This window comes from Salvelinus sp. IW2-2015, linkage group LG3, assembly GCF_002910315.2.
Source record: "Salvelinus sp. IW2-2015 linkage group LG3, ASM291031v2, whole genome shotgun sequence".
NCBI lineage: Eukaryota > Metazoa > Chordata > Actinopteri > Salmoniformes > Salmonidae > Salvelinus > Salvelinus sp. IW2-2015.
In genome coordinates this window covers 58,992-83,708 of record NC_036840.1, presented here as the reverse complement: position 1 = coordinate 83,708, position 24,717 = coordinate 58,992, and the positions used below count along the sequence as shown (strand labels likewise).

Here is a 24,717-nt window from a genome sequence, read left to right as displayed (position 1 = left end):
CGTGTCAGGAAGTCCAGACCCAGTTGCACAGGCGGGGGTCGAGACCACCGCAGGTCTCGAGCTTGATGCCGAGTTTTGGGAGGTCGTATATGGTGTTAAATGCTGAGACTATCCAGTGAACACCGCATTCTACCATGGGTATTCCTCTCTTGTCCAGATGCGTTAGGGCAGTGTGCAGTTGTGGTTGCGATTGCGTCGTCTGTGGACCTATTGGGTCGGGGAAGCAAATTGGAGTGGGTCTAGGGTGTCCGCGATAGGTATAAGTCGGGGAGGGTGATATGTCCTTAGCCTAGTCTCTCAAAGCACTTCTGATGACGGAGTGAGTCTACGGGCGTAGTCGTTTAGCTCAGTTACCTTAGCTTTCTTGGGAACAGGAACAATGTGTGCCCTCTGAAGCATTTGGGAACAGCAGACTGGATAAGGATTGATTGAAATATGTCCCGTAAACACACCAGCCAGCTGGTCTGCGCATGCTCTGAGGACGCGCGTGGATGCCGTCTGGCCTGCACCTTGCGAGGGTTAACACGTTAAATGTTTTACTCACCTCGGGTGCATGAAGGAGAGCCTCGCAGGTTTGGTAGGGGCCGCCGTGTCAGTGGCACCTAGTGTCCTCAAAGCGCAAAAAAGTTGTTTAGCCTGTCTAGGCAAAGACATCCTGGTCCGCGACGGGGTCGGGTTTCTTTTTTGTAATACTCCGTGATTGACTGTAGACCCTGCCACATACCTCTTGTGTCTGAGCGTTGAATTGCGACTCGATTTTGTCTCTGTACTGGGACTTAGCCTTGTTTGATTGCCTTGCCGAGAGAGATAGCTACACGTTTGTTTCGGTCATGCTTCCGGTCACCTTGCCCTGGTTTAAAAGCAGTGGTTCGCGCTTTCAGTTTCACGCGAATGCTGCGTCAATCCACGGTTTCTGTTTGGGAATTGTTTTATCTGTTGCTGGTGTACAACATCGCACATAGCACTTCCTAATGAACTCGCTCACACATCAGCATATTCGTCAATATTGTGTGGACGCAATGGGAACATATTCCAATCCGCTGATCGAAGCAGTCTTGAAGCGTGGATTCAGATTGGTCGGACCAGCGTTGAAACAGACCTGAGCGCGGTGCTTGTTGTTTGAGTTTCTGTGTTGTAGGCTGAATCAACAAAATGGAGGCGTGGTCAGCTTTCCAAAGGGGCGGGGGAGGCCCTATATGCGTCCGGAAATTAGTATAACAATGATCTAGGGTTTTTCAGCCCCTGGTAGCACAATCACTATGCTGATAGAATTTAGGGGGAGTTTGTTTTTAGATTAGCCTTGTTATAAAATCCCCAGCTACGATGAATGCAGCCTCAGGGTGTTTGGTTTCCAGTTTACAAAGAGTCAGATAAAGTTCGTTCAGGCCATCGATGTGTCTGTTGTGGGAATATATACGGCTTGTGATTAGATTGAAGAGAATTCCCTTGGTAGATTAATGCGCGCACATTATTGTGAGGATTGTTCAAATTCAGATAGATCAGGTGAACAGAATGACTTGAGTTCCTGTGTGTGTGTATGATGATACACCACGTCTCGTTAATCATAAGGCATACCCCACCGCCCCTCTCTTACCGGAAAGATGTTTGTTTCTGTCGGCGCATGCAGAAGAACCAGCTGGCTGCACCGACTCCGGTTCAGCGCTCTCTTGAGTAGTAGCCATGTTTCCGTGAAGCAGAGCACGTTGCATCCCTGAATGTCTCTCTGATGCTACCCGTGCTCGGATTTCGTCCAACCTTATTGTCAAGAGACATGGACATTGGCGAGTAGTATGCTAGGCCGAGTGGAGCAGCCGATGTGCCACGTCTCCGAAGCCTGACCACGGGCAGACCGCCTCGTTTTGCCCCTTTTCGACACGTTTCGCACAGGTCGCGGCATGGATCTCCAGATCCATTGTTAAAAGTGGGTGGAAGGCAAAACACTGTATCCGTTTCGCGGAAAGATCATATTCCTCGTTTAGGAACTGATGTATGATGACGTTAATCGTATATTCAGTGTTCCTCGCCGGACTGTATGTAATAGAACCTACAGATTACCGGGTACCGATATGTGTGTGTGTGTGTGTGTGTGTGTGTGTGTGTGTGTGTGTGTGTCTTATCTACAGAATAAGGGCAGCCAACACCTCTCCTCCAATACACACCAAATTGTTATTATGAATAGCACCACAATACTATAGAAGACAGGCATGAAGCATACATGTATGGGCAGATGTAGTAGCATACATACAGTATCATCCCTCACACATAAACAGGACAACATTTTCAAACTGCTTCATCATTGGACACACAGAGAGAACACAAGGACATAGACACATAACGATCCAGAGAAACMGTATCAAACATTAAGCAACATAAATATGTTCACAACAGACCAAACAAAAGGCCCACAGACCCTATTACGCGTTAGTAAACTAAATGTTGGACTAAGTGTGTGTCTCTGCTTTGTGGGGATAACTAATCATTTTACTCTAAAACACATTGATGTAAAGTTACTTATAAGCAATTTTACATTTGTTATGCAATCATCACAATTACATCTTAGTAACTGATCATAGTTTCAAAACTTGAATTGTTTAAATGCCTATATATGTGTTTGCTTTGCAAAAGTTACGTATAATAAATGCACTGTTTATATTCACAGCAGCTTCTACAGTAAGTAAGTGTGTTACTGACTGGGTTTGACCTGGGTCTTCTTTGTTCCACAAGACTGTGTTAGCCAGCTGAGCTAAAGCCTAGCCCTAGGCAGTAGCTCTGAGATCTAAATGCCAAAACAAGTTAAAATCACTTCTTTAGGTCTGGCAAGGTTATACACAAACCACCTCTGTTACATAGTGCAGTGGTGAGATAGATATAGAGTATGACTGGTCGGTTGTGAATGGCGTGGCGTGGGATGTGTGAGTCACGTGACATGAAACTGGATCTATGCCGACGCTCTTCTCTCAGGCCTCTCGACACGACAAGAAAAAATAAACGTTTGCTAATACTATACCAAGTGAAAAAACGGAGTAAAAAAGTGTACAGGTACTTTATCAACTCCTCTAATGACGTTGGTAACCAGTTTATAATAGCAATAAGGCACCTCGGGGGTTTGTGATATATGGCCAATATACCGCGGCTAAGGGCTGTGTCCTAGCACTCCGCATTGTGTCATGCTTATGAACAGCCCTTAGCCATGGTATATTGGCCATATACCACACCCCCTCAGGCCTTATTGCTTAATGGTTTTATGGTAATTGCTGTCAAAGCCTGATTTATTGTTAGGGAACAATGCCGGAGCCCTGGATTGATAGTCTATTTCCTGGTATTAGCAAACTGTGTCCGCGGTCATTAAGAAATTGTGTCTCGCTGCATGAATCTCTGGCTGTGTGGCTGGCTGTGTGGCTGTGTGTTAGCTCTTTCTTTCTCTCTCTCTCTCTCTCTCTCTGGTCACAATCTCTCCTAAGATCCCTTTCTGTCTGTTGTACCTTGTCAGATCTCTTTTTGTCTGTTGTATTGTGTCAGATCTCTCTCTTTCTGCAGGTGTGCGTTAGTAGTATCCCAGCCTGTCTCTCTCCGGCTGCAACAATCTTTGCAGTCAGTCACACGACAGAGACGTGCGACTCTCACCTCCTTCCCTCTGTGGCCTCTCTTCAGACATGGCTTTCCTGAAGGTCATGTGTCTGCCGTCTGCTTGGCTCCTATTGGCTGATGCTGCCGGGCCCGGCGGGGCGGGGAGCGAATCGGATTGGGCTTTCTGAATGGTGAGCACGCCCACTATGGTGTGTCTGTGGTGCCTCAGGGAGAGGCGGCCTCTTTGGGCTGGGGGGTAGGAGACTGGAGGGGGTAAGGGGCGCAGGCGCAGGACAGGGTCACGCCAAGGGGGTAGAGGGCAGAGGTCAAGGCCGGGGGCAGGGGGCGGGCAAGATGGAGACTCAGAAAGCAGGAATATCATCACCATTGAAACCAGCTTTACTGTCAGTCACATGCAGCCACAGTGCGCGGTGCACAGTTGCCCCGGCCCTCCACATCACATAGGGGTGGGGCGTGGGGCGTGGGGCGTGGGGCGTCTACTGATGTGCATTGTGGTCCAAAAATAAAAAAGGGTGGGTGGGAGAGGGGCAGCGGACTGCATGCACAGCCATATCCGAGTGGAGTAGCTTCAGAAAGTCGGCCATTTTGGTATAAAACAGAAACCAAAATAAGTCCAAAACACAGGGAAAAAAAGGGATAATGAAATTTAAAACGGAGGGAGAGGGTTAGGTTGGGAGACTTTCTTCTGAGTTCATCGTTGTAAATGCTTGGATCAGGTAGTWCAAACGATTCAAGTGATATCTAAGTGTAATTCCTAGCCTTCCCTCTCTTGGACCATGACACCATGGCTAGTCCAAACTGAATAAAATATACTGTGTCTACTAATCTACTGAGTCTACTGTGTGTACCATGGTAGTCATTGGCTTGATTAGTCATGTGAGAGCCCTGGCAGTGGTGCTGTGTTCGGACACTGATTGACAAGTGGTCCCAAAGTGACTTTTCAAAAGCCCTACTTGTTTGTCGGGAGTCAGTCTTGTTTAAGATTATCATTGTCATTCTGTGACATTCTGTTAACTGTCTTACRAAATTAAATAATACAAGAACATTTAAAATAATGTTTGAAACAAACTTGGTTTAAGGGAGGATGATTAAGCCTGCAACCTTATGATTCGTTATTTAAACGTTTAGTTCCAATTTATGACATAATTTAACAGAGGGTTTAGTGTCTGTTTTTAGAAACATTACTTTAATTGTAGTAATTGTATATTTCCTCTTTATCAAACTTTTATCCAGTGAAGTATAAAAATGTTTTTAACAGCAATCTTTGTGSCTSTGGAGGTTCATTGAAACAGGGTAAACTTAGGAGTAAACTTAAGTGTAAACTCTAAAACAAGAAGTGCTAGAATATGGTAAGTATGATGCTGGATCTACACACCGTGGGAACATACAGAAGAGAAGCAGTGAKGGGGGAGTACGKAAGGCACCAGAAGTAGGAAAATAAAAAAAGGAGGGTAAAAAAATWGAAGGAAAAGGGGAAAAAAGAGAAAACAAAGAAAACAGCTCAAACTGGACAGAAGGGGGAACAGATGAGCGCGAGGCGGCCATGCTGCGGAGGCTTTATTTGCGTCTTTTACTTGGTTGGAGGCGGTGCTGTTGCTGCGGAGCCGGAGCTTCACCCGTTGCTACAGCGACACCGCCGTCGCCATCCTGCTGSTGTTGCCTTGCACTTTTGCGAGGCGCCGCACGTGGAGCCGCACGTGGSGTATGTTGGCTGTGGCCCTCGGACGGGGAAGGCTTCGATGTGCCGGGGCTACTGTGAGATTTCTCAATAGTGGGCACCTGCGTGTCTAGAACAACCAAATTCACCAATTACCATCTATCATTACCATTAAAGCTACCATCTGTTGTTGTGCTCTTCTGTTTTTACATCAGGGCTAGATAGCTACTAAGCTACATGCCACATTCTGTAGCGCCCTTTTTAAATGACCCTTTGGAAGTGGGTATTTTCCAATTGTTTGGGCCACATAAGTTTTCCACTTAAATTTGGGGTTTTCCAATGAAGTTTGGGGTTAAGACTGAGGAGGTGGGGGTTGTTTTCAAAGCCTTCCATGGCCATGTTGTGTAAGGACGGGAATGGAGGAAGCTGAGAGTAGGAAAAGTCTGAGCTGAGTGGAGTCATGGCAACAGCAGAAAATAAAAACATGGCAAAGCAAAGAGCATGAATCCGAAGCTATAATGGGTGAGTCTGAATAGTGAGGGAGGAGTGACAGAGAGAGAGAGACAGGCAGAGAGATAGATAGGCAGACAGAGAGAGACAAAGACAGATAGGGAAAACGAGAGAGAAGAAAGAGACAAAGACAGATAGAGAAAACGAGAGAGAAGAGAGAGACAAAGACAGATAGAGAAAACGAGAGAGAAGAGAGAGACAAAGACAGATAGAGAAAACGAGAGAGAGAGAAATAAAGAGAACAAAGGAGAAAGGGAGAGAGAACCAGAACAGGTACAGATAGAGAGAAAGGAGTAGGGTAGGTTGTTCATGATGACTAAGAGGCCAGAGGGAAGGGAAAGACAGAACCTCTCCTACCCTTGGCTGGATCAGGGAAGATCCCGTGGCTCCGGCTCTTGATGACCGACGACTTGGGCGAGTCCTGGTTCCCGTGGGCGGGGGTTTTGGGGGAGGCGTGCTGCGAGGGGGGCTTGGGGGAGTGCTGGCGCCCCTGTGCTGAAAGGGAGCGCCGGTGGTGCTCTCCCTCACTCTGTTCCTTCAGAGGGAGCCAGCGTGGGACGTTATCCATGTTAGCTGTGTTGGACAGGTCCATCAACACCTAGACGAACACCCACACACATCCCCTTTAACATCAACCTCACATAGTGGATGGCTGCTACTTATAGGTAACTTACAGCAGCATCACAGTAATGTATGTCACCCTCACAGAAGTGCTGTGAGGGTGACATGAACAAAATGCATGTCTCTCTCTCTCACCTCTCCCAGAAAGTCGTTGGAGGAGCACTTGTCGTAGTCCCACACGCTCACCTCCAGCAGCTTCTTCCTCAGCTGAAACACAGCGCACACACACCACACACACACATTATTATTCCTCTAAACTCACAAATGCARTATTCACAGTAACCAACACACGTCAAACACAYAGGACATTGTGGTTATTCCAAAAGCAGTGAGTGATACTGTACCAGTACCTGTTCCAGGTGGATGTTCTTATAGATAACAGTCTGGTTCCACTCTGGGTTCAGACTCTGGCCAGCTTGTTTTGACCTCCTCTTATTCTCAGCACTGGAATCACACACAGGCACGTCGACAGAGCAGGCCATTAGCAAGGTATGTGGCGCGACCCCACACACACACACACACACACACACACACACACACACACCACACACACACACACACACACACACACACACACGCACACCACACACACGCACAAGGGTGCGAATATATTGGCCACAACTATATATTAACACACACTCACACAATACAGGATGTGGCCGTGAAAAGGGGGAAACCCCTGGCCAAAGTGGGACCTTTACGCTGCCAGATTTATAGATTTATGCACACACACACACAAAACACAGAAATTCAGAGCACAATAGCACAATGTTAGGGTGCAGGGCACAATGAAAGGAMGTRGCGAGCTATGTTAAGATGTAGGGCACAATGTAAGGGTGTACRGAACAATTTAGGGCACAATTAAAATGGAAGACTTTAGGGAACAACACTGGATACAACGGAAATCACAATACCAAGAACAACGTCAGGGTGAAGTACAAAGTAAAACACAATGTTAGAAAAACTATTTAGGGTATTTTATATGTCTGACAGACATGTAGGGAAATGAGTTATGGGAAAGTGGGGAATCATATGTTAGGTCAYATCGTAGCGATTAGAGGTAGAGTCTACTGTAGTATGCATATTAGAACACAATCTAAGGAGGTAGGGAACAATATGAGGGCATAGGGCAGAAGTGTACAATGCATGGGAGTGGAAAGGTGTTAGAGTGAGTATATAGTGACTTGCTGGGGTTATACGCTCGTCACCAGCTCCACATGCATTGGGCCCTGAGCCTTCAACTCAATCGTCATCACAATCCAGGTCCAACCTTACTACAACCTAACAACAACCATCAAAGTCAAAAGTCAGAGTGGGCAAATCACATACCTGGCATTCTGGACAACCATGACCTGACTGAATGTGTCCAGCATGCATTAAATATAAGAACAGCACAAAAACAAGGGTCAGTGTCAGGGGGAGGGGGGTAGGAGTGTGTGTGGATGTAGTTTTGGTGGACGGGGGGGTGGTTAAGTGAGCAGTGAGGGTACAGGTGTGTGGTGGGGGGGGCAGTGTGTTGTGTGTGTGTGTGTATTTGGGGAGGTCAGTAACAGGGAAGTGGGCATGGGGCACAGGATATGTGTTGGGGCAGTGAGAGAGGAATGTGTCTGTGTGTATTGTGTGCATTTCCCCCCAGCGTGTGTGTGCTTGTATATGCATGTGTGTAACACTATAAAAGTCCAGAGTCCCTAAGGACTCCATAGATAAGGGTAGGGTAAGTGGGAGAGCTGATTACAACATGACATAATCACATTGAGCACTGAGATCCAGACGGCTACAGTGTGGATCTTATTACAAGCTATTATGAGTCTTATCGATTTCCCTGCTCTATTCCGCCTAGCAACAAGAGCAAAGGCGAAAACTCAGCAGAACTACATGGCAAAATATAACATAATTTACATCATGTTTAGGGTATTACATGTGTGTTGTTTGACGCTGATTAGGTGTTAATGACTCCCTTCAGAAAACGAAGTATCAAATGTCTACATAGAAAACAGTTCCTAGAATGGTATTACATGTCATGTCATGTGACAGGCTTGAACAGCTTATCAAAGTGGCATGATGGAATTATCTGACATCAGGTGCGGGGCATAGAACACAAAACATGCCATGGCCAGCTAAAATCAATCGTAAATGATTTTAAGATGAAGGGAGTTCGTTCTGAGCTTTTCCAAAACGCCTTCCTTTTGCAAGTGGTCTAGCCATGGTTTAATTGAATCTTGGTTCTATGCATTTCTTCCGTATGAATGCGTTTGTCTACATGACCTGAAATTCATAAGGCCTTTTACACACGTGAAACACCCTGAAACTAAACAATCACCTTTCCAGTGTTTTATATACACTTAACACAATTACAGTAACACTTTACCACAACCATTCAAACACTGCTATCGATAATGCTTCCACTGCGATATGACACAGTTCATTATTAACTGACAGTGATGCACATCCACAAGGAAATTGCTCGGTAACATTACAGAGCATAGATACATGGACAGAGCACAGCAACAGAGCAGGATGAAAAGTGAAAGAGTTACATAATGGCTATAGTGTGTAGCTACTATAGGTGATCTGTGAAGTATACTTTAACTTCTCTCACCAAAGAGATTGTTCTCTCCTGACTTGACTTGTTCCAGTGTTTCTATCCCTACCTCTCTGCTTTAGTCTAGAATCCAAACGGAATACCACTCCTCACTGCCTGCCTGCAAACTAAACTGAAATATACTTTCATTTCAAATTTAAAAAAAAAAGAGTGATATTCAGTTTCGATTCCAGACTAGCTTTCTCTCTTTGGTAGGTAGTAGAATTCTGTTAATTAAGTTTCCCAAAATTCCCAAGTTTTCCAGAAATCCGGTTTGGAGGACTCCGTATAAGCCGCTATTCTCTCCTGACTCCAAGAATCTTCCAGCCAGGATTTTGTGGAAAACCGGGAATTTTGTGAAAGTTAGCAGAATTTTGTAAACCCTACTCATAGCGTATCCAATAGACTCACCCCCTCCCAGGTAGGAGGTAGACTTTGACGAAAGGGTCGAGTAGCCGTTGTTGTCTCGGGGGCCAGGTTCCTGGCTTGGAGCACGTGAACAATCAGGTTCCCCAGCTGCTTGTCATAGTTGATTTGAAGCTGCAAAATCAAGAGACAGTGGAATCTCAACGAGACGACCGTCTTAGTAAAAACCTTATGAAGTGCATGAATATACAAGCAGTGGTGAGTCAAGGAATCTCAAAACAAGGCTTGGTCATCTGACCTGTATCTCTCCAGTAACAGGGTGGATTGTGTCTTCACTGCGTCCGCAGACTGGAAGACGAGAGAGAAACACATTTAGAAACAGCAATGTGTGTTGTGTGCATGTAAAGAACTGTCAATGAGTTACAGAATTATGCTACAACATACAGTATGTGCCAATATAGAATGCCTGTTTATTGAAAATTAGACAGTTCTTTTAAACATAAAATATGTTCTAGTCATGCAACCAGAAGATGAAGCCTGTGTTCAATTTAGCTCACATCATCCTCCACCCGTTTACCTTGCTGCGTGGCGTTTCTTGCTGACGGAGCGACCCCGGCTGGCCCGGATCTTGGATGGCGCTAGAGGCGCCGAGGCGCGCCCTGAGATGGCAGAGTGGGGTCCTTCTCTCCCCCCGTCGTGGAGGAGAGGATGTGGCGGTGGTAGGTGGGAGAGCCTGCTGCTGGACACCTTCTGTAGCTCTGCAGCCAGCTGCATCGGATCCACCCCCGGAGACCTGGGGGTCTGTCACTAGAGCACAGACACACACGTACGGACACAAATTCACAAGAGAAAACACACACACACACGTTTGAAGTTATGGAATCATTCACTGTGGTAGAGCGCATAGCGATTTAAATTTCTAGTTGCAGAGCCTTAAGGGATTTTGTACCTTTAGTGAGAGAGAAGGTAAAGAAAATGAGAGAGAAGGGAATATAGCAGAGAGAGAGGGGAGGACACCCTGGGGTGAAGAGGCTAAGCTCTTACTCTACCTGGTTTGCTCTGGTCTGGGAGATCAAGGTGCTGAGAGCCCTCAGAGTCAGCCAGCATGTTCAGATCTCTGAGAGAGAGAGAGCAGAGAGAGAGAGAGAGAGAGAGAGAGAGAGAGAGAGAGAGAGAGAGAGAGAGAGAAGACAGTTGGAAGAGAGAAAAAAAAATGTCAAAAAGAAGGACAGAGATGAGTGTGTGAGAGAGAAGTCACCAGTTAAAGTGAGGGAGTGCGAGGCAATGAGATGAATTTAGAGAAGACTGAGATTTTAAAAATAAATGTATTCTATGTGAATCAGAAACAACCCACTCTAGAGAACTAATGAATTAATGAAGACTGCTCACTTTCAAATAGTTGAGCTGGAACCGCCGCAAGGCTTCTATCAGTGAGTGTAGGGCTGTGCTCAAATATATATCTTAAGGCTAAATTCCTCCTCCTCTATCAAATCGTGACAAACGATAAAGGGAGAAGAGAGAGAGGAAGGTAGCTGGACAGAGAAGAAACTGAGAAGGAGAGGGAGAGATATAGAGAGGAGAGAAAGAGTGACAGGAACAGAGAGGAAGTGAGACGAGAAGGAGAGAAACAGAGAGAAAGTGGGACGGAGAGGGAGAGATATAGAGAGGGAGAGAAAGAGTGACAATCACAGAGAGAAAGCGGGACGGAGAGGGAGAGAATATGCTCACAGTCTCACGCAGAGTTCTGCCTCGCCACACTGCTGTACCACAAGCCCCTGCACTTCCTCGTAGGTCTTCCCCGTCAGAGGAAGCCCGTTCCACTCCAGCACCTGCATTCCTATATTCACACACACATACACACACACGCACGCACGCACGAACACACGCACACAAACATAGTTTGTTTATTATATAAAATGTATCACACCTAATTCTCACMCTCGAAAACTGAAACCAATTAGCTAAGTGTAAAGTGTATCACCTCACACACATACAGAAACACACCACACCATCATCAATAACACACAGTACCAATGAGTCCTGTTTTAACACCACAACACACTGCTGTGCAGCCTCCTATAAACTCTAACTCGTTCTCCAACAACCCCATGCTTCGAAGAAAGTTCAACCACATGACCACAGGGTTAGTAGCAGGGTTTGGATCATTTCCATTTCAATTCAGTCAGTACATGAGATCACATTCAAATTCTAGAATTGAAAAGTGTTGCTTTTTCAAGTCTTGTACTGAAGTTTTGATTCACTTCCTGAATTGAAATGGAATTGACCCTGGTCAGTAGAGGCAAAGCACTACAAACTCTCACACACACACACACACAGCACACACACACACACATGGCACACACATGGCACACACCCACACACACACACACACACCCACACCCCACACACACACACACACACCACACACACAGCACACAACACACACACACGACACACACACAGGCACACACCACACGGAACAACAAAACAGACCAGTCCTACAGCACTGCAAACGCACACACACTCCGTGCTGTCCAGCAGCACTCACACAGGTGAAAGCGAGTCTTGACGTAGGCCAGTAGACTCTCTGACTGCGCCGGAGCTCCTGAGCTGTGTTACCCACATAGAGTTTCACACTAGTTACTCAGTGACACAGTATGCAGTATGACTCATCACACACACTCGGTCTGAGCCTTCGCACCTGCTAGAAATGACACAATTCTGTATTCACACCGCTCACTGTGAGAAACCATGTTCCAAAGTTTCAGCGGAAGTGTCACCTTACACAGAGACACTTCGTTTGGAACTGACACAGTCATAGCTGCAGCTCTCCATGGTAACGTCTTCGCTGACAAAACGATGAGCTCTGCTAGAGTGAAAGGTAACAGTGTCAGCATCCCTTCAGGCCTGGATGTTTTAGTCATCGGATAATAAATACTTCTGGTGACTGCAACTTCTTGGGATCATCTGAAATGTGTGCGTTAATGAGTGCATGCAGATATGTGGAGTAAGAAGAACATGTATTTCATTTCAATGAGGATTGATGATCTGCACTGTTTGGAGATGGACACTTATCAGGGCCGTGTTCAGTAGGGAAAACATTTTGAAACAGACAGTACTGGATCTGAATTTGTACAATAAAAGAAACACAGGTGTTTCATAGCAGTTGCAAAACGTTTTGCTATGGTGTGCCCTAATGAAACACAACCCAGGTGTTGACTTTATGCAGAAGAGGTTGAAGATGGTGCCTCCATAGCTGACCTACTAGACGAGTACAGAGGTGAGATCCAAACCTGTCACAGCATTGATAAATACACACAGGTCCAGACCAACATGTTAGTTAAAGATCATTCTGAGATAGCTGAGAGAGAGGAAAAACAGCTGTTATTCAATTTTTTATTTTTTATTTACCTAGGCAAGTCAGTTAAGAACAAATACGTATTTACAATTCAAGCCCATGATAAATCAGAAGAGAGGAGGAGGGAGGGAGAGGGAGGAGGGAGGGAGGGGAGGGAGGGAGGGAGGGAGGGAGGGAGGGAGGGAGAAGGATGAAGAAAAAATGGGAGAGAGGGCACCACACACACCGAATGCATGCACGCACACACAATAACACAGACACACACACAGTGTGACAGATGGATGGCCCTAGCTCCACCAGGTGGCTCTGGGCTGTATCTCTTCCCTCTTCTCTTACAGTCCTCCGACCCACCTCTCATACATCAGGCCCCAGACAGCCACCACAAAGGCAGGGGCACAGCCGTGCTAATTCACAACCGTCCAGCATGGACCCTGTACAAACCCCAGACTGAGACAGAGAGAATGAGAGAGAGACCAAGGAGAGAGCGAGAGAGATACCAGAGAGACCAGAGAAGGAAAGAGAGCCGAGAGAGACCAGAGAGAGACCAGAGAGACAGAAAGAGAGAGCGAGATAGAGAAAGATACACAGCACCACTGCGCTTGTCTCCCTCCAGTCAAATCAATAAGCCTCATGAAATTCATTTCTGTTAATAGGACATAGCCATCCATCTTCAGGTAGTGTTGTATTGACAACTGGCCAGGAGTGAGACTGTCTAGGGATAAATGGACAATGCTTACTGCTTGTTGTGCCTAAGGCCGCTTAGTTTGGATTCAGATCTATACAACTCTGGGCCCTACCACTGACTTTTAGTACATTCCCAGAGAATGAATGAAATAATATGGGTAAACCCTGACCAAAGGTCAAGATGACAGGAGTAGAGTAACGAAACTCTAATGTGAACATTGGTTGGAGTAATAATGGCTAACTTACAAAAGCCATTCTGAAACTAACAATGCATTTCCAGCTTTGATTGAAGAAAACCTGTGATATACATTCAGAATTCTGAAAGCGCTTGGTGAAATCTCTCAAACCTTTCGTTCTCTAAAGCCCCCCCCATGACCATTGCCTGGAGGTGACAAAACAAAATGCAAATTAACTTCTATTTTTGTCATCTCCGTGTCGTTCCCCCTCAGTCCCACATCTCACTCAATCAGATTCCTCTCAAACTATCTGGCAACAGTGAGCCACTGCTGCATTTATACACACACACTAAAGATAGAGAATGACAGGAGAGAAAGGTAAACAGAGAGAGATATGGACGGATTTAAGGAAACAGACAGATGGAGAAAGACAGATAGAGCTACGATTCCTTCTTCTGATAAGAATCACTCATGTCCAGGCTTGGACTACTTGATTCTTGCAACTGATTGATTCTTAAAGGGCAAGTACATTTCACATATAGAAATGTCTCTCTCAAATGTTTTTTTGAGCAACATAAGCACTTGACTGATACTGATTTTGCACCATTTCATATTCATTATGGCCACGCAGAAAATGAAAACAAGCATTTCTTATTGGATGAGTTCAGGTAGTCCCTTCCTGGTTCAGTCAGTTTGGTGCCTAATGAATACGACCCAGGAGTGCAGTATATATTCCCAAGATTTGTGAACTTAACTTACCCTCTAGTATCTTCCCAGTCTGGTGGGCAACTCCTCCAGGTAAGACTTTAGCTACGTAGGCTCCGATGTCTCCGTTGGTCCCTGGAACCTCTTTACCTCCCACCACTCTGATACCCAATCCATTCCCTGGAAATGAAGAGGTAGAAACCCACAAATGAGTGAGAGGCATGAACAACACACAACTATACACATGCACGTACAGTGGTCAGACACCCATTAAGAGTATGCATGCACAGGAATATGTATCCAGTGTAGAATGCACTCACACACATACATACACACCACACACACACACACAATGCGCACACACACGCACACACACAGACACACAGTCATTTAAGAGATCAGTCATTTAAACTAAAGAGTAAATACACACTTATCACACTGACACAGTCATCCAAATCCCACAGACAAATGGTTCTTTTAGCACTTCTCCACATAAACAAGCACCTTCTGTGGCCTGCTGACTAATTGCAAAAAGCTAATCCGGTATGTCAATGATACGCCATTTTGAGCCAGGATGGATGACTGATGAAAGTGGACATGTGCCAAATCAACAGAGAAGCCACGAAATGTCTACCCCATTTTGGGTCAAGACAAACATTTTAAACATGTCACTGTGTTTATGACATATTGTGTCCATGTGCAAGGTAAACTGTGTTTCCGTTACCTGACACGCTGCGGTCCTTGGGATCCCTCTGCAGTTTGACTCTGGTGTGAGGAAAGGGGTAGTAAACACCCTTCCCCTGAGAGACACATACAGGAAACTACATAAGTATTTYATAGGCTATTACACCTCAACAGATAGCTGCAGTTACTGATWCAAATGCATGCTTGAAAATGTCTCCACAATTATRTAGTCATGAATATGTATGTAATTAGTTTGGGTTATTTCTGAAAGAATGAATAAACAGTAAAGCATTGTTTTAAAAGTCTGTGTGCATTTGGGCATTTCTCAACTTTATGACTTGTGCCGTGGGTGCGTGGGTGCGTGGGTGTCACCTGTCTCCTGTCCGGCCCTTGTCCGTTCTCTGGTCGTCCCTCGTGTGGTTTGTCAAACCAGTCCGTTTCCTCTCGCCGTAGGTGGTAGGCTTCAGAGACAAATAGGCCATGATCATTAACCCTGTCAATCAGTCCCTTCTAACCTATCAGTGGGGACAAGCTTTCTGATTGGTTGGAAGAGGATTGCATGCTGGAGAGGGGACGGCAGTTGAAACAGGAAGGAAGAGAAAGAGGCCTCCAAGAAAGGTAAAAATGTAATAATTTAGGGCATTTCAAGATATAAATGACAAGCAGCTAAATGATAATACTTTCCTGATKAAATATTTAACGCCAGGGGTAACTTTAACKTATCTTATCTCATGGCAGATGTAATTTATTGGCATTAATGTTTGGCATGTTTTTGGTGTCATGTTTTTCACACTATCATGCCAACCTGACCAATGCTCTTTTTAGTTAATATGGCACAGTATAGGTTTAGTCCGTTTTCTTTCCATAGTTTATAACARCTGGCACCAGTTACTGTACAGTATGTAACCATGGTAACAGTCTGACGTTTAAGCTGGTGTAGCTCACTTTTAGAGTGCTGGTAAATGTGAAAATAAATGTACGGTCCTGTATCTTTAGATCAGCATTGACAAACTGCAGGTTTGAATTTCCGATTGGTGTAAAGCAACCTCCCTGACTCATCAATAAGGAACAAACGGTACACAGAAGCCAGCTAACATCTACCAACATTGAGTCATATTGGAAATACATGTTGACGTTTGGAATGGTTAAGATGTTGGCGTATGGATGATTGACAGGTAGGGGAGGAGAATGGAACTAATATGGTTAAGGTTCGGTTAAGGTTATGGTTAAGGTTATGGTTAAGGTATTGTCTACATGTTGGCGTATGGATGATTGACAGGTAGGGGGCAGGGGCGGGGCAGGATAATGGAACACCCTAGAACTAATACTCTACCGTTTGGGATATTCTCATGTGATTGTCGGGGATCATCTCTGTTCAGTGCCAGCATGGAGTCACTTAGGGCTGTAACCAAGGGAAATTGATAAACATGGAGTTTTCTGCCTTATATGACATCATGTAGGTCAAAGGGTCAAGTTCTACACACTTATTATGGGATAGGGTTTTAGGAACTAGGGGGTTTATTTCCTGTCATGACAAGACCTATTGGCACAGCCGTAGGTTTTTTTGTTCATATGCATATGAAATCAAGTAGTAACAGTTGTTATGAAGGGGATTGTTTTAAAATAGACATGGTTGTCAGCAGAATAGAGATGGAGACATAATAGAGAGAGAAAATAGTAACTGTAATGTAATGTAACTGTAATGCCTGCATTTTGTTGGAGCATGGTAAAAGACCCTAATAAAGAGTGACATCACAGAATCAGGAAGAGCTTTGTTCATGCTACAATAAACATTATATTCCCATGCAACATGCACAACAAAGGTATGACACCCGATGCACGTATTCAGACAAACACAGGCAAATGAAATGTATTTATTATAGATTAACGGAACATGCATTAACATAACATGCATTGGAAAACCCTTAGAGATGGACATGCTAGAAAGTGAGAAAGAATCATCTAGAAATGATCAAGTGTATATCATCCAAATAAGAAATACTGCACTGATGCAATGATAATACTGTATGTACCTAACTACCACAACAAAATACATTTAAACCTTCCAATAGATCTGTAATAGGCCTATCATAGTCTAAATAGATAATGTATCATGTAACATAACGTGCTGTGTTTACACAGATACACATTCCTATGATGTATCATATTTTGTCCTCAATTGAACTACTGATTTGAAATAAACATCAAATATCTGAAGGACAAAGTAATAAACACATTCCATAACATTTTGCTAGCCAGAGGCACTTTTCAATTTTATCACTTCAGAGAAAGCGAGGCTCTTTTCCCATTTCCCTGCACAATCTGACCTGAGCTTTCAAGTAGAGGGATTATTATACTCCCAACACCTGGGCATTAGATAAACAAGCAAGTTGTGAAATACTACGTAAGTCCTCTAGGACTTAAAGTACAGAACCATATTTTCAAGTATGTCAGTTATAGAGCAGAAGTGACAACATTTAGCAAACTAAACTGCTGATCATTTTCAGATAGAATGCTATTGGAGGAAGGATACCTTCTACATATCTAGAAGTGATAGAATATTCTAGAGTAACATACATAGAGATTAAATAGGAAAATATATATTATAGAATGATTCCAACGCAGACACAATCACGTGCATTTAGAGACCAGAAGAGACCCAAATGAGRGATTAAAMACCAAAGGACATCAACATAGACAAATACAAAATACAGTAATTACATTCAGTAAAGTCAACTTGTCCCTTGTATTGAGACCAATACATCAAATCAAAGGAAGAGGGAATGAATACATTCAGAATAGACAATAGATGAAGAAACCAGTAAAGACACAGATAAGACATAAAGAAAGTAAAAAGTAATGGGTGGTGCAGGTGGGTGGTTCATTGGGTGGTTCATTGGGTGGTATATTGGGTGGTATATTGGGTGGTATATTGCATAGTATATTGGGTGGTATATTGGGTGGTATATTAGGTGATATTTTGGGTGGTATATTGGGTGGTATATTGGGTGGTATATTGGGTGCATATAAGCAGAGTCAGTTTGAAATTGGAAGAAAACAGTTCTGAACTGATCCCGTTGTTGTTTACCTTCGCCGTCCGACATAGTGCACTGGAGGTCGTCCATCAAGACGTAGCCCCGCCCCCTCGTTGGCTCGTCCCTCAGGTGCTGCTGCTGCTGGGAGTCCTGCAGGGAGAGGCACGAACCAAACTGGTCCCGTGAGTCGGCCGAGATGGGCGGCAGGGGCCCCGCCGAYGCCCGCGCCATGCCCATAGGCTGGCCCACAGGACTCAAYGGGCTCTCCTCCTCAGAGTTCTGTGCCACGATGGGGATGCGCCCCCGGCCGCCCTGCACGATGGGCAGGCTGGTGGGCTTGGCACGCCCTGATGGCATCTGGGTAGCGTCTGAGGCCGCCTCGCCGTCCCCTTGAGCCTCAAAGAGAACTGGATGGGTCCCGTTTGAGTGAGAAGCCAGGCCATAGACGGAGTTGGGCCTAGAAGAGGGCCGTGAGCGGCTGCCACTGGGGTAGGAAGTCGAGTCCAAGCCAGGCTCTGGCCGAAGTTGAGCGAGCCAGCCAGGTTGGCACCCAAAGTGGAGCCGAGTACTTCTGCTGCTCTGCAATGTTCTTGCGTAGTCCAAAGGTGATCTCGTCCTGAAGGAGCCGGCTGGATCTGGGAGAGGCGCTAACGTTACTGCCCTAAATAGCTGGTATAGTCTGTCTCCAGACCCTGCTGTCTTGCACGAGGAGTACTTGGAGACTTTGGGGTCGTCAGCGGGCTTTGTTCTTCTGGTACAGCATGGACGCTGGGAGCTGCTTGGCTGCCTGCTTCTCTAGGGTCAGCCGGCTGATGCTGTATTTCTCCGTCTTGGGGTAGTGTCTTTGGGAGTAACTCTGGAGGGAGGAGACACCCGAGCTGGGGGTGCCGTAGTAGTTGTGGGAGAGACCCGTCAGCGGGTCCAGGCTCTCTGTTCCCCTGTGCTCCTCCGGAACTCCTGCTTCAGCTGCTGCTTGAGGAGCTTCAGCTCGTAGGGGTCGTCCATGGAGTCCTCATCGTCTGGGGTCTTTCCATACCCGGAGTGGAGCCTGGAGCTGGAGCCCAGGTAGTCGGTGGAGGTCAAGTCGGCTGCACTTCTTCGCAACAGCCTTTCTGCCTTAGCCAGCTCCTTCTCGGCCTGGGCGTAGCTGGATGAAGCCAGACTCGTGGAGCTCTTTGCCAGCTCTGCCGCATCTTCAGGAGGATGTAGCTTCGTGGACTGTGGTGGTGGTGCTCCACGTCTCCATAGAAGGAGTCGGCCGACACGTTGGACATGGGGCTGCCAGCCATACTGCCCCCCACCTCCAGGGCCCGGAGGTCCAAGTGGTTACCGTACTTGTCGTACCTGACCCCTCCCATGTAGGCAGAGGACACGGGTCGGGCTGTCGGCTGATGACTCGTACTTTGAGACGCGTCCAACTCTTGGATCAGGGCCGCCTGCCTGGCGCCTTCTGCTGGAGAAGGAGCATCTGGTGGTAGCTCTGCTGCTGGAGCTAGCCAGGAGGGGACTGAGGAGTAGATGGACTGAGACTGTAGGGCTGGGGGACTGGTAGAGTGACTGCTGCTGGTACAGCGTCTGGCTCATGTGGGTACTTACTTACGGGAGTACGTGCCGTACTGGGCCTCGTGTGTGGTCTGTGGTGGCACAAAATCATCCAGCTCTGACTGGGGTGCCGTCCTGGGCGCTCCAGCCCTGACTTCCCATCTCTCATCTTCTCCACTGCCACGCCGCTCCGTGTCTCCCGGATGTTGCTGACCTCACTGTCTGACATGTAGTCACGATCCTCGGCCACGCTCTGCAGTAGGCCCGCTCCCTCTTCTCCCTCTCCTTGAGGAGGGCGTCTTTCCTGCGGTTGATGCCCATCTCCAGGTAGCGTAGCTTGGCGTCGATCTCCTTCTCTTCTTCGTCCAGCTCCGCCTGCTTGTGGCGGAGCTTGGACGACTCACGCTCCACCATGTCCAGCTCACGGTCAATATCCTGCAGGATCTTGGCCCTCCCATGTTGGGTTGCGGCACATGCGACGGCGGGCCGAGCCTGTGCTGTTGGCCGTCTGGCCGGCGGCTGTTGCCTCCTCCTCCGAGGGCGGGTTGGGGAGGTCCTCTTCACCTTCTTGCCGGTGCCAGTTGTGTGCTGCCCGACGAGCTTTTGCCCTGGCGGAGAAAACCAAAACAAACAAATAGTTATAAAAACGAGAATAAATTGCTTCTTTAATTATTTATACTCAAACGTCACATTGTGATTTCACACTGAATGGGTACAGCATCTGAATGATGACTTTTCTCAAACCTTTACTACATGGACTAAATTAACCGGAAAGAAGTGTTAAATCTTTCATGATTTCAATTATCTGATTAAATGAATGGATGACTAAAATAGAAGAGGATCTCTATCCCGTGTCTCTGTGTCCTGATTACAATCAGGCACGGACAAGAATCTGGTGTCCTCAGAGTGAGGGAAAGCTTATTGAGAAACACAGCATATTGATTGTTGGTGAGTTCACAGGAAGATACTGTATGTGCTCCTGGCCATAAATGTTACTTACTACCTTAAGAGCAGACTCAAAATATGTCATTTATTCACATTAAACCCCTATGGATCTGTGGCAAATCAATACTTTCCTACAAGCTCAGCTGTTTCCACCCCTTGTATGTACAGTATGAGGAGCTCTGTGGTGTATCACTCAGGCAGAAAATGATTTATATACCCCGGGAGAGGGCCAGAGGAACAATGAGAGGCTTGAATAAGTATGTATAATGCTTGGCTGGTATTCCATATACAGTGCCTTCGGAAAGTATTCAGACCTTCTCACTTTTTCCCCAAATTACGTTACAGCTTATTCTGAAATGGATTAAATAAATAAATCCTCAGCAATCTACACAATATAGATATAAAACCTATATACAGTACCAGTCAAAAGTTTGGACACACCTACTCATTCAAGGGTTTTCTTTATTTTACTATTTTATACATTGTAGAATAATAGTGAAAACATCAAAACTATAAATAACACATATGGACTCATGGAGTAAACCAAAAAGTGTTAAACAAATCTAAATATATATTATATTTGAGATTCTTCAAAGTAGCACCTTTTGCCTTGATGACAGCTTCCTAGAGCTGGTTCGCCGGCCAAACTGAGTAATCAGGGGAGAAGGGAGTGACCAGACCCGATGGTCACTCTGACATAGATCTAGAGTTCCTCTGTGGAGATGGAGACCTTCCAGAAGGTCAACCATCTCTGCAGCACTCCACCAATCAGGCCTTTATGGTAGAGTGGCCAGACGGAAGCCACTCCTCAGTAAAAGGCACATGGCAGTTTGCCAAAAGACACCTAAAGGCTCTGAGATCATGAGAAACAAGATTCTCTGATCTGATTAAACCAAGATTGAACTCTTTGGCCTGAATGCCAGGGTCACGCCTAGAGGAATCCTGGCACCATCCAGAACATCGGTGTGGTAGCATCATGCTGTGGGATGTTTTTCACGCAGGACTGGGAGACTAGTCAGGATCAAGCAAAGATGAACAGAGAAAAGTTCAGAGAGATCCTTGATGAAAACCTGCTCCAGACGGCTCAGGCCTAGCGAGCACCTCAGACGGGGCATAGGTACACCTTCCAACAGGATAACAACCCTAAGCACACAGCCAAGACAACGCATGAGTGGCCTCGGGACAAGTCTCTGAATGTCCTTGAGTGGCCCAGCCAGAGCCCAACTTCAACCCGATTGAACATCTCTGGAGAGACCTGAAAATAGCTGTGTAGTGAAACTCCCCATTCATCCTGACAGAGTTTGAGAGGATCTGCAGAGAAGAATGAGAAACTACCCAAATACAGGTGTGCCAAGCTTGTAGCGTCATACCAAAGAGGACTTAGGGCTGTAATCGCTGCCAAAGGTGCTTCAACAAAGTCTGAGTAAAGGGTCTGAATACTTATGTAAATGTAATATTTCCTGTTATTGTAATACATTTTATATATTTTTTAATCCATTTTAGAATAAGGCTGTTACGTAACAAAATTGGAAAAGTCAAGGGGTCTGAATACTTTCCAAAGGCACTGTCTCGGATACCGCCCAACTCTAGTATTTATAACCTACTATAAGTATATATCTTAACTTAATCATCTTTCATTACATTTTGACTATGTCTGCAACCGGTCCCATGGAAACAAGTTGAATGATTTTTTATATGAACACACTTCTATACCTGTGGTGTTTATGAAATTCAAATGTTTTGTTTTAATACAATAGTAGATACTAAACGAATAGCTGTAACCTTTGGACTAAGTCATTTGCAGTACCTCAAATATATCTTGATCTAGTAAGTCTGGTTGGAAAGAAAGAATGTGGATATCTACCAAGGATGCTACCAGTCCCAAATCACATTGAAGAGGCACTGTGCAATGACTCAATGTATGAAATATGAAAAATGGAAAGTCTTCTAGAAAATTGCCTCCGGTCTTGCGGGCTTTGCCTTCAACTAAAATGCCAATATAAATATATCAGCTTTAGTGCAGCAATGCCTTTGAAAGGGCATTCTATAGAGGCTCATATGAATTTAGACAGCAAACTCGCCGAATGAATAGCAAGCGGGGGCTACATTAGATGTGTATGAGAGAACGAACTGCAATAAGACATAATTTTCAGGGCAATAATGGATTAAGTAGTGTTAGACAAGAAGTGCAACCTGTAAATACATCCAAATCTTGTTCAAAACAGAACAGAAATGCATCCAAATCTGGTTTCAAAACAGAAACATTATCCTGGATTATGCTCCTACTTTGTTTGTCCAATGTCACAGTATATCATACTTCAAAAAACTCTAACTCTAGTTGTCTTAATATAAAATGACAAAATAAACCCAATTATCTAAATATAAAATATGGAAGTGTTAGCGCCCTTTTCTACTGTTTCTCCTTGGGTGAGAAAACTGACCTTTTATATAAAGCCTGCGTGCCTAAGGGAGAAACTCTATGCCCATTTGAATAGAACATCACAATTGCAAACAATGATTAAACCAGAACTCACAGAGAACCGTCGCCATACTGGAAACTGGATGATGCCCTCTCCTCTCCAGTGGGACTCATGGGCTGGGTCGGACATGATCTCTGCATGCCTTAGGTCCCTTGGGGCTGCCGATTGGAGAGACTTTGTCGGATCAGTACTCCCTCTTATTCTCTGTGGGCTTGTATCACCAGTGATTTCTCATAGGACACAAACTCAAGGGATTTGCTCGGGGATATGCAGGGATATGGGGGAGTAGAGAACATTGGGGATTTGGGCGGGCCTGAAGTGAGGAGGGGTCAGCTCTGAGGTGGCCAGACTGTTCTATCTCCAAGGGCGTGGGCCGTCTCTTGTCTTCCCAATGTGGACTTCCGAGTCGAGAGCTCCATCCTGGCGTCCATTCTTACCATACCTGTCAGAGTCCGTCTGTATGGAGATCTCAGAGTGAGCTTGAATGGACATATCGGAAGTCTGTCCGCCTCTGTCCCCCCTTGACGTGCGAGGCCTGCTACGTCTGGCCCGARCAGGCTCCCACTCCTCCTGGTCCTCATCGTCCGTCTGCACGCAGCTGTCTACGCTCTTCTTGGCCGTGCTTCTCTTCTTCCTCCCCGCCGTGTAGGCTTTATCGACAACACTGTCCTCGTCGTCCGTCTGGCACCCACTATCCATGATTTTCCGGGCCAGCTCGGTGCCGTCCGGCCCCAGGACGACTGCCTCCTGCTGGCCATGCCCCAGCAACACCTCCCCCGGGTACATCTTCCGGAACTTCTGCTCCTCCAGTTGTGCTCGGAGCTGCTCCTGGAGCCTCTGGATCTGCTCTAGCTGCTGCTGCTGCTGGGCATAGGTTTCCTTTTGCATCATGAGGTGGGCCTGGCGCTCATCCTCCTGCTGGCACAGGATGGCCTGCTTCATGGACTGCAGCTCCTCCAGCTCCTTCTGCACCAGCATCTGYTCCTGCTCGCGGAAGCGYTGGATCTCCTGACGCTCCCACTCCAGTTCTTCAGCCAAYCGCTGCTGTTTGAACTTCTCCATCTCCAGAATCTCACGCTGCATCTGGTACTGGCCCTCCCCTRGCACACAGGGCGAGGACAGGGCCTCCAGCGAGGCGGCGATAGCCTCCAGGGACGCGTCCGTGTACGAGTCCAGCCTTTCCAGGGCCAGGGTGACCGTTTTGGTGGTGAGGGCCGCGGAGGTGGATATGCCATCTTTAGCGAGCTCCAGGTTGAGGGGGACGTCCCCTTGATCGTCTGCAGAGGTGGTGGAGATGAAGCTGTGGGACCGAGTCATGGGCTGGTTCTGGAGAGTGGACAGGGATGGCATGGTGTCGCTGGTGTGCATGCCCGCTGACAGGGAGTTGTAAGTGGTGCTGAATATGGACCCAGGTTGTGTGGTGATGGCGTAGGTGGATGGGATTGGTACTGAGACTGAAGAGTACACCACCCCATTGGAGGATCTCAGGACACTGCTCGTGCCAAAGTGTGTCCCAACAGCTCCTTTGACTCTGGCTTGGGAATATGGGGGGATTATCATTCCTGAATATAACCCTGAGCCTTTGGTGGAGAAGTCCAAAGCTACACCTGTTGGGGAAAATAMATCTATTAAGTCCACAAAAACAGGTAGCCTTAGTGGTGAAACATCAGACAGAAAGCCATGCTCCATCGAAAGCAATGCTCCATCSAAAGCCATGCTCCATCCAAATAAATAAAAAAGCAACAACAAAAATGGAAAAACCTCCAGTCTTGCCAGATCATGGAT

The 24,717-nt window shown here is 46.1% G+C and overlaps 1 pseudogene; it reads right to left on the bottom strand.

The window, feature by feature from the left end:
• LOC111955499 (protein piccolo-like) overlaps positions 1 to 24,717 on the bottom strand; it is an 85,642-nt pseudogene that overhangs the window by 9,204 nt on the left and 51,721 nt on the right.